The sequence below is a fragment of the Dipodomys spectabilis genome, unplaced genomic scaffold (genome assembly GCF_019054845.1).
Source record: "Dipodomys spectabilis isolate Male_0828 unplaced genomic scaffold, ASM1905484v1 ptg000019l, whole genome shotgun sequence".
Classification (NCBI taxonomy): Eukaryota; Metazoa; Chordata; class Mammalia; order Rodentia; family Heteromyidae; genus Dipodomys; species Dipodomys spectabilis.
Genome location: NW_024870696.1, coordinates 26,774,501 through 26,786,416, shown reverse-complemented (window position 1 = coordinate 26,786,416; position 11,916 = coordinate 26,774,501).

Sequence of the window (11,916 nt, the reverse complement as noted above, 5' to 3'; positions counted from 1 at the left end):
CTATTTTATTCTATAAAGTTGCTTCAACATAATCATGTCCCAGGTTAAATTCTGTACGACCTAATTCTACCCAATTCATTCCTACCTAATCCTTCACTTCCCAACTCTACTCTTCTTAAACCGTGTAACAATGATTCATGACCAGCCTACAGTTCATCCGAACCATCATTCCCACCCTTCTCTCTCCCTCTTCTTCAGTGTCTTGACGAGTCTCCCTCTTCATTAACAAACCTATTATAATTACTGTTATCGCAACCTTAGTTCTAGTCTTATCATCTCTTACCTGGATTATTCCATAGACTTCCATCTTCCTGCACAGAGTAATGTCCCTCATCCGATCAACTACTCATGGCAGTCAGAAAACATTTTCTAAACTCTGAACCCTATCTCCGATTCCTTAAAATTCAGTGGCTCGGTCTGCCCCTCCGACAACGTCGTAACTGCCAGCATGCCTTACAAACACAGCCCTTCAGCCGTTCTTCTGACTCTGTCCTTTTGCGTCCACATTCCAGGCATATGCAACTCTGCTTCACTTGGAATCAATCCCAGACTTCCTGCTCACTGTCCCCACCTCTTAGGTGGAATCACAAATCCCACTTCTTCTTTGAAGGCCTCTCTTACCCTCTTGTGCCTCGAGAATGAATTAAGAATATCTTCCTTTGGCTTTGTGACACCAAGCACTCATCCCTCACACACATGTTCAGACTGTAACAATAACTTCTTATTCCCAGGTCTATAGCTCTAATAGATGATGAGTCATTTAGGAAAAAAAAATCTTCACTTGAACTAGAAACTGACATATGACAAGTACTCAATAGGTAACAGTTGAAGGACTACATAGTTTATGCATACAAACACAAATGAATGATTTCTATGGCAATGCTTATTCTCATTTGTTAACGTATCTATTAAAATTCATTTTATGGGATTAAAATGTGCAAACATTGCTCTCAGGTGGATATGATTCTAGTATTTGTAAAATAATACCCATAAAATTCAAAGTTATCTGTATTATTTTAGGCTGAATGGTTTTCAGATCCCTTGAGAACGGCAAGTGGATAGTAGTTCCAAGAATTTTTCTGGATTTCACATTTTTAAATGATAACAGATTATACTTAACAAGCACTCCATGTGTGTCAAACAGTGATCTGCGAGTTGTGTATTCGATAAATTAGCGATTCGCCCTAATAACCCAGTAAGATTACTACCACCCCCTTTTGTGCTTTTTGTGTGCACGGTGCGTTACTAACTCTTCCCAACAGCCCATTTGCTGCTATCCCATGTTACAGCTGACAAACGAGACGTTGTGTAGTTTAGTAACTTCCTGGAATAGTCAGAGCTGAGATGCAGCCCAGAAAGTCTAGTTGCACAGCATGCTCAACTACCAGGCTTCCCTGCCCCTTGCTCGTTGTGGTCAGGGAACTCTTTCATACGAGAATTCTGGCTATCCTTTGACCTAAAAACTAACTTTCTATGTTGACACATGTAAATAAGCCATCTGTTCATTTGTATTCCACAAAATCACTACAAATTAACTTTATCTTTTGAAATCAAAAGCCCCAAAGTGAATATCTATGTCCTTCTTTCCTCCTTCCTTCCCTTCCTTCCCTTCCTTCCTTCCTTCCTTCCTTCCCTTCCTTCCTTCCTTCCTTCCTTCCCTTCCTTCCTTCCTTTCCTTCCTTCCTTCCTTCCTTCCTTCCTTCCTTCCCTCCTTCCTTCCTTCCTTCCTTCCTTCCTTCCCTCCTTCCTTTCTGATACAGGGCTTTGCACTCAAGGCTTGCATGCTTGCTAGGCAGGCATTTGACCTCTTCAGCCACTCTCTCAGCTATACCTACTCTTATTATAACATAAAATAATGCCTCCCTTTAGGTGCTTTTGTTTTCCCATAAATTTGAACAAGCAAGCACGTAGCACTGAATTTCCTTTCTAAGTCTCGGAAGTAAGTGTTTTGCAGGACTAAGTACAAAATGAAAATGTAAGGCCCTGACTCAAAAGTTATTAAGCTTCTCGGGGCGTTGACAGCGTAACAGTAATCTAAGCATGAAACCCTTCTAAGCACCAAGCCCTCTGAGACTGCTCAGGAAACGCATCAGGAAGCTGGTCCCTCTGACTCCTCCAAAGAACACCTACACGTTGCGTGTACTTGATGCTCACTTGAGAACGGTGTTGCTTAGCTTTGTATTCTTAGGTTTAAAACACCACCTTTCAGGTCATCCTCAACATCGTATCACAGCCATGGACTCTTTATAAAATCAAAGGAGAAGCTATTAAGCACAAAGTGTCTTACATGTTTTATCCACCCTGATACCCACTGCTTCATAACTCTGTGCAGTAGAATTAAGTTCTTATTTTACAGAAGAATAAACACACTGAAAGATAGCTAAGCAACTCCCATAAAACCACTTAGCTGGTAAACTAAGGAGCTACTAGTTAAGCTAAGAGCCACCTGCCTCTAAATCCCCTGGTTTTCCATTATGCTAGGTCATTTCTTTTGCAGCAATGGAAAAATATCTTAATCAGTCGTGGACTAATCATTTGAATCCGAGGCAGTGAGTGTTGCTTCAAGAAAATGCAAACTTGCTCATCTTTTCCCTGTGTCTCTCTGTGACTCCCGGATTCCTCACCCATGGGCGCAATTACGGGTAGGCCCAGGACGATGTACGATTTTCTTTGAAGGAATGAAGCTATCTTTTGAGGCTTGGTCACCTCCCCCTGGGAATGCTGTCATGGTCCTTCTCAAATATCAGGGCAGATGTAGTCTATTAGGAATTACAAGGCCAGCTGTTGTTTTACATCATTAGACTTTTGCAACCAACTGGGAAAAATCCACTTCTGCCAGGAGGCAAGTCTCCAGGCTCTGCAACAAATATCAATTCTAATTTGGTTGAAGTTGTGCAGGGTCATTTTTTTCCCTATTTCTCAGGGTTTCAGAATTGATTCCCTGCACACTCGTTGGAGGTCAACCTGAAGTATGTCACATTTTCCATATAGGTTTAAGAAGATGTGCATTTTTCTGACCCCCTGAAATGAGCTGGGTACACGTTTTCCATCTAGATGGAGACATATACCCTCCGAGTGAAACTGTCTGAGACTTTAGCTAAGAGCAGCGCATGGTTTGCAAAACCAATCATCTGGCCTTGGAAAAAGAAAAGAAGAATTCTAATTTGTTCTTCTCTCTCGTGAACAGTTATATTGTCCAGTCAGGGTTATTAGCCATCTAGCAATTCACAAGTGGCCTTCCTTGGCAAAGCTGATTTGAGGCTGACGGCAACCTGATGATTTCATAGCATTTTAGAATCATGAAGTGTTAGCATTGGAAAGGACGTCGGCCATCCCCTCATGTAAATACCTCATTTTCCAGATGAGGACACTGATATGCAGAGATGTTTCAAGGTGGCTGAAGTCATGAAGCCAGCCAGTGAGTTTGTCCATGAAATTGGAGCTTCTGGTTCCAGGCTAGTTCTCTTTACTTTACCTCATAACTGCCTCATTTTATCTCGCTGATGTCAAAATCCACTTGCTTTTATTCTGCAAACAGTTACCAGTCTGGCAGGGGTGTTATTGGAATAAGACCACTTAAATGAATCATTAAAATAAGCACATACTTAGCTTATAAAAAATATTGTAGGACGCATCCCGTGTGGCCTTCATTCTCCTCTTCACTTACTCAATCAATTAATATTTATTAAGCATTTAAAAAGGCATAGTAGACTATGCGGTAGAATTCACTGCTTATTTTTGCTAAGACAAGTGATGTTTAATTTTTGACTGAAAGGACATGCAAACAAAGAATTAATCATTTTAACACTATGTAATTTTAAATCTAACCTTATAGAGTTTAAATTTCACATTTTAACTTAAATGAAACTAGTAGGACAGATGTACAAACAATTTTTTGTTTTAGTTAATAATCATATATATCTCTCTCTATATATATGAAGACATGAAAACACCATGGGAAACAGGATACACTTTTATTGAATATGTTATCTGTAATGTCATTGGATTGATTCAATTGGGAGAAAGCAGCAGCACAGGCTGGGGGAGGAGCATGAAGAAGGCTTTGCGCAGAAGCAGGAGGGTCGCGCTTTGTCTGCAGTTGTGGAGAAAAGGCTGCTCGGCGGGGGAGGAAGGTATGGAAGTAGAGCAAAAATATTACCTCTGTTATTGGAGGGTTCTGAACATCAGGGGATGTTCTTGGGTAGCAATATTAAGGTAAAGGCATGGAGATGAGTTAATCTGTATTTGTGGATGGTGTGAAAGTTGTGCTGAAAAAGCAAGAGAGCAGAAGTAGCTAATCACCACAAATGTGTAAACGAGATGATCCATTACCAATTACGGTGGGTGACGCTGCTTCAAAATCGTTCCTTGCTGTCACTCACGTAGAATCTGCATTTCACTATCTGAACTCAAACTGTCCCAAACCAAACCCCTAAATTTCTTGGCTGATACCCTCAAATCCGTCCCTCTAAATGTGCTGCGTGGCTCTGTGCGGGGCAATTCCATCCTTTCCCAACTCTGGAGCCATGCCTGGCCCTTTTCTCATGTCCTCCATCCAGTATCTCAGGAAGTCTGTTTTTCTTTCCCTCCACAGTCTCTCCAGAATCAAACCACTGCTCCTCGTCTTTGCCGCCACCCTAGTCTAAGCCCTAGGATCTCCATGCTGGATCATCACTGTAGCTTCCAAAACTCTTACCCCATTCTATTCATGTCTCGTTAGCCTGTCCAAGGAGTGAGGGATGGCTGAACTTTTACACTCCCATCCAGGGATATTTGGCAATATCCGAAGGTATTTCTTATTTGATGATCACAACTGAAAGAGATGGAGCTACTGATCTCTAGCAAGGAGAGGGCAGGGATGCGCTGACTGACCATGCGTACCTGCAAAATACAGGACTGTTTGATGGAAAATGTCAACAATTCTGAGCTTAAGAAGTTCTTATCTCCAGCATCACCGCTACGCTGGGAAACAAACTAGGTTGGGACACAAAGCTAATGTGGAGCCCACTTCTATTTGAAATGACTAGAGATTATCTATTGCACTTGGAGTAAACCTGAATGCCTCAGGAGGACCTCGAAGGTGGCGCCTTGGCGTAGCATCCTGATGTCACCTTCTGTCACCATCTGCCACACTCCCTTTGCTCCAGAGACACGGCCTCCTGTAAGCTCTCAGACTGGCAGTGCTGCCGCTGGAGGTTTTTGTGTTCCTTTCCTTCAGTCATTCACAATGCCTGGGTGGTTCCTAAGGCAGTTCACTAAGTCTTTACCTCCCCTGACTCTCATACACTCTTCTAGTTAGCATTACAATCTGCTCCCTCCCGGGCAGTTTCTGACTCTCCTTGTTCTGTTTTCCATAGTCATGATTTACCTTCTGTTGTACTTCTTTATTGTGAGTACCGTTTGTTGTCTGTCTCTGGAAAAGCTCCATAGGGGCAGAGTTCATCAGTGTACCTGACCGTGGAGTTTATCAGTGTACCTGACCGTGGAGTTCATCAGTGTACCTGACTGGGGAGTTCATCAGTGTGCCTGACCGTGGAGTTCATTATTGCACTTGAATGTGGAGTTCATCAGTGTGCCTGACCATGGAGTTTACCAGTGTACCTGACTGTGGAGTTCATCAGTGTACCTGATCGAGGAGTTCATCAGTGTACCTGACTGGGGAGTTCATCAGTGTACCTGACTGGGGAGTTCATCAGTGTACCTGATCGTGGAGTTCATCAGTATACCTTACTGTGGAGTTCGTCAGTGTACCTGATCGAGGAGTTCATCAGTGTACCTGACCGTGGAGTTCATCAGTGTACCTGACTGTGGAGTTTATCGGTGTACCTGACTGGGGAGTTCATCAGTGTACCTGACTGGGGAGTTCATCAGTGTACCTGATCGAGGAGTTCATCAGTGTACCTGACCGTGGAGTTTATCAGTGTACCTGACTGGGGAGTTCATCAGTGTACCTGACTGGGGAGTTCATCAGTGTACCTTACTGGGGAGTTCATCAGTGTACCTGACTGGGGAGTTCATCAGTGTACCTGACTGTGGAGTTCATCAGTGTGCTTGATCGAGGAGTTCATCAGTGTGCCTGACCGAGGAGATGTGTTTGCACCAAGGAATCAGTGGAACCAAGGACTGTGAACTGAAATCTTCAAAGCTATGAACTCAGATAGATCTTTCTTCTTTTTATAGTTTTTTCCCCTGCCATTTTGGCAGTGCTGAAAAGTCTAATACTTGCTGGCTAAATACTGATGCTGCATCTGTTTTAAGGAGACTAGTTTCGATGTGTGTCGTTGGTGGATACATGTTTAAAGAACACACTCGAGCAGAGCTGTTCTTTCTACAGCAACTCAAAAGTGTTTTCTCTAACCCCTGAGCATCTCCCCTGCTGCTCCCCGGCTTTAATAGAGCAAATAGGCATGTATTCGGGCACTTGATCCTATTACACACGCACATGCGTGTATTTACCCCTCCCCCCCCCCCCCCCCCGCATGCCAGGGACGTGTGCTCATGCCCCAGATTGGACTCCACTCCACCCATGGGTATTCATAGCCTTCAGAAACGGGCGGACTCTCCAAGTCTCAGTGGGCAGCAACTTTTGCCAGCCAGATTCTCTTCTCAGTGGCCAGCATGTCCCTGGCACCACAGAGCCATTCCATCTAGCTGCGTGACGAATAGCCATGGCAGCTACAAAATAGACAAAGGGGCCCGTGAAGAACTCTCCGTTGGGTTAAGTTTTTTTGGATTAAATTATAAATAGATTACTAAAAATATGAGTGTCTAAAATTAATTTTCAATATAATAAATCAGAAACTGCTTTTTTTTCCCTTGAGGGGCCAAACTTCTTGATATATTACACGAATTCCCACTAGTTCTTTTTTCTTTTTGCCAGCATTTTTACCAGCGCACACTGATGGTACAAGTTCATTGTGAGAGTTCCATATACACATATGACATAATTTGATCACACATTTCCTCTTATCTACTCTCTTGTCTCTTCCCCCAGCCCTTTTTTCTTTATGATCTTTTCGTACCTGTACACAGTGCGTTACATTTTCTGAAATGATGCCATAGCCACAAAAGTCAAGATGAAAAGCAGAAGCAGATGTTAGTTGATTAGATGTTAGTTTCAGTTAGTTGAATTGTTCACAACAGAAAATATGAATTGTTGTATATTGAGAATGGTTGGCCCCCAGCTTATCTTCCTGGTCATGACTGTTTGAAGCAGTTATTCTCACCCCCTTTCCAGATCAGGAAAATGAGCTTCATATGTAAGGAGCTCAGATCTGCATTTCACAGACACCCCCCCCCCCCCCCGTGACCTGTGACCTCAAGGGTCACCAGCACTGGGTGAGAAAATCAAGTGAGCTGGCGATAAGTCTTTGAAGCATTTAGGAAACAATTTCTGATATTCAATTTTTTTTCTTTTCCCATGTGTGTTTTTTATTGTAAAGATACTGTACAGAGGGGTTACAGTTACATGCGTAAGACGTTGAGTCCATTTCCTATGGAGCATTGTTGCCTCCTCCTTTGTTTTTCCCCTTCCCTCCCTTCCCTCCCCACCTCCCCACCTCCTCCACCCCCACCAAGTTGTAAAGTTCCTGTTCAACATAGTGTCTTGTACGTCTCATTGTTGCAATGGGTCATCCTGCATCCTTGCTTCAGCATCTGATTTTTAACTTCACCTGTTTAGTGAAATTCACACAGCTCCCTGGAGAGGGTAGCTGCACACAGAAAAATCTAGTCCTGGAGCTTTTCTCTTCTTAATGCAGTTATTCCCGGAGCCACCCTGTGGTTTTGTTGTGCAATGAAAAACTCTGCTCGGCTTAGCAAGCTAGTCTGTCCCTTGAGTGGTTTTCATGAAGGAGCGTCTTTTCTGTATATTACTCTGTCAGCTAGCCTGTAGGTGCTGACGCTTCCCTTTTCAATGCGTGGAGCTCACATTTCTCCAGAAGCTGAGAGAAATGACTGGTTCAATATGCCCACGTTTCACGATCTGATCACATTCACTGTTAACTATGTTGGTATATTTTCTTGTATTAAAATGTGTTCGAGCACATATTTTTACTTTGTAGTCAGTGCATATTTTTCAACTGGATTGTATTGTCCTGATGTCTATTATAAACATGTAAATGGCTTATGAAAGAAAAAGGCCACCAAGGTATATTTGCACGTGCCATCGGCCCAAGGAAGAGCAAGTCTCTGTTTGTTGCCTGGCTAACTTTGATGTCAGCACCCAGGGACAGGAACCTTGCCGGGCTTGGGAGAGTGCTGTACAGGACTGCATTGCCAGGACACACTGCGTGAGCCTGGGTCTTTGATGCTGCCCAGCTCCTCCATCCTGACAGCCACATAAGAGCACATGGAAAATTGAGTCTCGCTTTAGAATTCCCTGCGGGAAAGCGGTCGCCGGGGGAAGGAGCACTGAGGAGCACACTGAGCTGTGGATTTACACCTGCAAGCTCTGGCATCACCGGGAAAAGCTGTGGGAGGTGTCAGCCCTCCGATGGTGCATCTGTGCTTTAAAATAACATCTTCGTCCTTACACCATTCGTGTATGTGAGGCTTTTTTTTGTTTTAATCTTTTGCTATTTTTCCTCATACCCAAAGGTCAATTTCTTAACACTCCAACTAAGATGGTTCATCTAAAGATGAATGTGAGGCAAATGAGTAGATGTTAGTCATGCTCCGAATACTTTTTCACACGTTATCTGATGTCATTTCACAACTTCTCTGTAAGGCAGATATTGATAATCACAAGTCGCCAAACCGAGTGTGTGTGTGTGTGTGTGTGTGCATGTGTGAGCGCGTGTGTGTAGAGGGGTGCATGTGCACATGTGTGCATGCTCATATGCCAATACTGGGGCTTGAACTTACAGCTTCACATTTTCCCTTATCTTTTTCATTCAAGACTGGTTCTGTCACTTGAGTCACACCTTAACTTTTGACATTTTGCTAGTTAAGTGGAGATATGAGTCTCAGATCTTTTTCTGCCCAGGCTTAGTTCAAACCCAATCCTCAATCCTCAGATCTCAGCCTTCCATGTAGCTGAGTGTACAGGCGTGAGCCGCCGGCGCCTGGCTATGAGGCTGAGATTCCCAGAGGCCAAACGACTCCCTTAAGTCACCGAATGATGGAAGGGGGTGGAGCGCAGATTTGGAGTTGTGGAACGTCACCACCAGGTGCACACACAGGGAAGAGAACGTGAGATAAAAGGCAGACAAGTCAAGTCATGGCAAGTAACTGGAAATTAAGGAAACACGACTTCCACGAAGCGAGAGGATGTCCAGTGACCCAAGGATAGTACGTGCTTTAAACTCCCCCAGGCAGAACGTCTTTAAAATAATTTAGTAGGTGTCCAGAAAGTTGATTCCATGGTGTAAAAAAAAAATTAAGGAAGGGAAAAAAGCACGTCTTATCAGCTAATGTGTGTCAGGGTATCTTTCACTAGAAAATGTGCTGTGCACATGTGAGGACTAATAATCATAATGACAATGAAACTGATGAGTTGAAGTCACCTTTGGCACTGCACTTGCCAGTGCTCACATAAGTAGCGTATGATGAGGAACGCTCTGCCCCATTACCAGTGTGCTGAGCATTTGGGTCTATAATAAGAGCTTTTTGAACCCAACACCCCTTTGGTGGGGGTCCAAGGGCTAATAGCACACAAGGCCATGCACACATCATGGCCATCATTCCAATGAAAACTGAAAAATTGCATCAATCATCTAGGGATTTATCCACAGGAGACCAAACATCTGGATGACGGCGTGCTTCCCGGTTTTCAATGAGAAGATGCTTGCATCTGCGCGTCACGCTGCAAGGTGAGTAAGCGTCTCTGGAGCTTGCCACTCAATGGGTCACCAGAATGCCTGTCATGCATTCACTCCGGTGACATCGGTGGGAGGGAGTACTGTGCGTGGCCAGCCACTCCTTTGGTATCAGACTCCAACTTGCAGCCTAATGGAGGCGGACAGTGAGGTCGGTGCAGAGGAAAGCAGTTTGTCCTGTGTAAGGTAAGTTGAAGAGGTAGCTGGTGAAGAGAGCACTGTGCAGTGTTCAGGCAGGAAGACAAGTTTATCGCATTACCGAACTGCTGCGCGTGGTGGACAGGCGCATGGCTGAGGGGACAGAGGTCCCACCTGGACTTGAGTATGATCCCAAACGCCGGGAGAATAGGGAGCAGCAGTGAACTCTGCCCGAGAGGCTTGCAAGAGTGCAAAGAGGAGGTGCCATTCAATAAGCATCTCATTCTTTATTTACTTTTTGTCAGTCGTGGGGCCTGAACTCTGGGCCTGGGCGCTGTCCCTCAGCTCTTCAGCTCAAGGCGAGTGCTCTACCACTTGAGCTATGGCACCACTTCCAGTTTTCTGGTGGTTTATTGGAGATAAGAGTCTCATGGACTTTCCTGCCTGGGCTGGCTTTGAACCATGATCCTCAGATCTCAGCCTCCTGAGTAGCTAGGATGACAGGCGTGAGCCACCAGTGTTGGGCAGCATCTCATTCTTAATATATGCATGCTGTAAGTAGAAGAGAAGTTTCAAGGGAATAACATAGGTGAAGACAAAGAGACACTGACATCAATGGTGCACGAGAAAGGAGAAGTCAGGAGGAGCTGGAATGTGATGCTATGCCAGCTCAGCTCTCTTGCAGCCGCAGCCTTCCAAGACACAGGGAGAAGACCGTAGGCCAGAGGAAGAGCTCCACCCAGAACCAGCCCCTACCCTTTGCCTCCACCATGTAGTTTCCTGGGGTCCAAAGTGCCCCACCCCTGTGGCCCCATGTGAGTGCCGGCACCGGCCTTGCTCCCCAAGGCAGATGCTGTGGCTGATGTGGGCACTGGTAGCTGGAGAGCAGCCATCTCCACCTTCCGTGCCTGAGAAGAAACTCCTGGAGTCCAAGAACCCTCCATAGGATCTTCGTTTCTTCAGGGTGTTATACATGGAGGATGTCAACACAAGGTAGTGTGATTGTCCATTTCACAGCTTGCAGCCTGGCTTTATAACTTTAGCCCGTGTAAATGCATGCTATGCATGTCTCCATGGATACTGTGACCCAGGTATTGTAAAGTTAGGGACAATTCTTATCAGATATGAAGCTGGAAGAAGGCTGGAACTAGGCTCTGAAGAGTTAGTTGTCCGTGACAGGTTTGGCCGAGGTCCACTGAGAACGTTTTTATTATCTGTGGTTGCACAGAGGAGCCATCATTCAAGAAAGCCATTTGAGTCCAGACCCCGTGACCCATACCCCCCCCCCCCCCACCCCGGGACATTCCCACCCAGCCCCCAGCCCAGCCCTTCTCTCACGTTCCTTAATCTTTTAGGATGTGTATTTATTGAATGTTTTCGCCATTCAGCAAAGCAGCGTATGCGTACAGTGCAGCCTGATTCCGCCAGCGTCTCGTCCGCATTTCGCCTGCCCTCTGCCCACCCTGTCCCTTATTTTTCTTAATTTTGTGTCACACAGTGCATTCTTCACTGCATGGTCCCTCTTTGCCCTGTTCTTTTGTCTCCCCCTCTCCCCTCTCGCAAGCACCCCGCCACTCACGAGCATCCATTTCTTGTTACATTCACTTATTTTGTTGGACTTTGGCTCCATTTTGCCAGAGAACTATACTATTTGAGCTCTCCATTCGCAGAGATAGTTCTTCAATGGACACAGGTGGCTGTAATCCTAGCTACTTAGGAGGCTGAGCTCTGAGGGTCACAGTGCAAAGCCAGTCTGGGAAGGAAAGTCCGTGAGACTCTGGTCTCCAGTTAACCAGCAAAAAGCTGGAAGTGGAGGCTCACGCGATAGAGTGCGAGGCTTCAGAACAAAAGTGCCCAGGCCTTAAGTTCTGGCCTTCATACCCACATACATACTCGAAAATAAATATCTTTAAAAAGCTCAAGTCCTTCCCTTTCATACCCTCTCCAACTATCCCAACCC